This window comes from Neophocaena asiaeorientalis, unplaced genomic scaffold (genome assembly GCF_003031525.2).
Source record: "Neophocaena asiaeorientalis asiaeorientalis breed wild unplaced genomic scaffold, Neophocaena_asiaeorientalis_V1.1 scaffold254, whole genome shotgun sequence".
In the NCBI taxonomy this organism is placed as follows: Eukaryota; Metazoa; Chordata; class Mammalia; order Artiodactyla; family Phocoenidae; genus Neophocaena; species Neophocaena asiaeorientalis.
Window position 1 is genome coordinate 961,952 of NW_020174705.1, and position 2,845 is coordinate 964,796.

Genomic DNA, 2,845 nt, shown 5'->3' on the forward strand with positions numbered 1-2,845 from the left:
GGCCCTCTTAAAGGGCCAGGCAGGCCCCAGCCCCACCTGTCCTGGCCACGTCTGGCACCTGCCTGGAGGAACTGCATCTGCACCACACCCGAGGCCAGGCTCTTGTCTCCTGTGTCTTACTGGTTCCAGTGGGGCTGTACCCCTGGGCACACAGGTGTCTCTGACGGGGAGTTGAATTCAGCCTCCAGTGGGTACCTTGAATCAGATGCCCAAATCTTCCCCACAATGTAGGTAGGTCCTGTCCTGGGAACAGTGTCCCCAAGGCCACCCAGAGCCTGGTGTGTGTCTCCTGGTCCGCGGGGAGGGGTGAACATCTCTAAGTTCCCCATCCTGGGCAGGGAGCCTAAGTGTCAGGGCGATGCCCAATATGGCCAGCAGAGGGCGCCATTGGCCGTGAAATACTGTGCAGCTGGCAGGGCAGCGTCTCCTGGGGTTCTCCTGAGTCAACCCAGCCGGCAACGCTGTGGCCTGGATGACCTCTGGCACCTCGCACTCTGACCCATCCCATGGACCCACCAGTGCTCGTAACAGGACATACACACCCCACCCCCAGCACAGTCCCGTGGTCCCTGCCCCTCCACCTCTCCCACTGCTGCCCCATCCCCCACTTGGGCCACACAAGCCCCCAGAGCACCTCAGATGCACCAGCCTGGGCTTACCCTTGGCCTGGGCGCCCATGCCCTCCTCCCAGGGCCCTGACCCTTGGCACTGGCACCCCTCACTTGACAGATGACATTCGTACCACCTGGCACACAGTAGGTGTTTCAAAAATGTAGGCTTTGGAGACAGCAGCCCAAGACCTCCTCCAACTCAGCCCATCATCGGGGCTGATGGCCTGAGGAACCACCTTGAACTTCTCTGTGCTTAGTTTCCCAGGTGGCAGTGGATACACAGGGCCTGCTGGTGGGGGAGAACCACGGGAGGGACCACTGTCCACCTTTGACTTAGAACCTGCTCTTCACACACCATCTTTCCCAGATCAGGATGGACCTGCCCGGGGTCCAACCCAGGGAACCAGCCAGAACACGTGGGACTGGAACCGAACTCCCTGACATTGCACGACCCTGGGGTGTGGCGGGTGGGCCAGCAGGGGGCCCTCTTCGCATGTGGGGGTCCCAGTCTAACTCTCCCCGTGATAGGATATGGTCCCCAAGGCGGGGCTCTGGGCCAACCTGGCCCTGACCCTGGACAGCAGTAGATCCCACGGCCTCTGGCCTTTAGTCCAGAGGCGAGTGGCGCTCATGGGATGAAGACTTCTGGGACGACTCAAGCCCTGCGCTTTACCACGTGGCTGGACAGGAGGCCCGCCCCCCCCTGCACCCTGAGCCTCAGTTTCCCCATTCGGGGAGTGAAGTTACACCGGCCTCTGCATGGAGCTGCTGTGGGCATGGCCTGAGTGGAGGCCAGGAAATGGCTGGCCTGGTACCCGGTGCTGGGAGTGACAAGCGCCCCCCTTGGCCCCTTCCCACCCCCGCACCCCACCCCTCCCCAACCCAGCCTTGCAGAAAAAAAGCATTGATTTATTAAATTTATGTTTCCAAATTGCATTAGCGTCGGGAAAATTGAGTCTTAGGGCATGCCAGGACTGCCCAGCACCCTTCTCTCCAGCAGCATTCAGGCAGTGGCTCAGAGGCTGCAGTAGGGCCAACAAAGCCCTGAGGCCCCAACACTCCCCTCCAGACTGCTTGCACGCCCCCGGGGATGGGACACTCCCCTCCTCCCAGGGCAGCTCTGGAGGGCGCCCCCCAGCATGCTCCTCCCTTGGGGTCGGCCCCTTTAACAAACCCTTCCCAGGCCTGGGCCTGATCATTCTGGATAAACTGAGATAGGAGGAGGCAGATGAGGAGGGAGAGGATGGCGGGGTAATGACACCCCTTCCTGAGAGCTCGCCGGCAGGCCTGCACCAGCATCGTCGGGGGGGCCCTGGCAGCTACTCTCCCTCTGTGCAGAGGGGACACTGAGCCATGGCCCCAGCAGCACAGCTGGGAGGCAGCAGGCCGACTTGGCACACAGGCCGCCGGCATTTGCCCCAGGACCCAGCAGGGGGAGCAGCTCAGAGAGGATGCGGCTCGGCATCTTGGGAGAAGCCCCTAGCAGGGAGGGGGCATGCCCAGGGTCCCCCATTTGGGCCCTCTGCGCCCCGTGGCTGGACCTTCTGACCCCAGTGCCCCCTTTTATGGACTCAGAGTTGGATGGGTCAGCTGAGCCCCTAGAAGCTGGGGGTGGGTCTTCAGTCAGCTGGGGGCCATGGAGGGCACTCTGCCTCAACTGAGCCCCCGGGTTGGGACCCGAACACGGGGAGGGCAGGGCCAAGTTCACCTGGGCCACAGATGGGCCTTCCGGCAGGGCATGGGGAACAGGGTTACAGCTCCATCACGGGCGTCCCTATGTCAAGGACGATTAGGAGGGTGATGTCCCACCTGGAGGACGGTCCAGAGGCTGCCCTGGCCCGCACCCCGAGCTCCCAGCAGGCATCCTGCAGCACAGCCCGGAAGTGGCTGCAGAGCACCGACCCCAGCTGTGCAGGATAACCAGGACGCAGGGCAGCCCAGGAGACACACACCCCTGCCCCAGGCCTGGGGTCCTGTCCCCACACAGGGCCTACAGCAGGGTCACTCTGGAACGGCTCTGACCCATTCCATGTCACCGTCCCTGGGGACCCCTGTGGGCACCAGTAGTGGATGAGCCTGGTGAGAAGGGCTCCTCCTGCTGGGTCCAGCCCAGCTTGCCCCTGGCCCAAGGCCCCTGCTCACTCGCGGTCCAGCCTGGAAGTTGCCAGATGGGGAGACAGGAGCCTGTCACTTCTGCTCAGCTTCACAGCCTGCAGCTCACCCTGAGAGGCCCA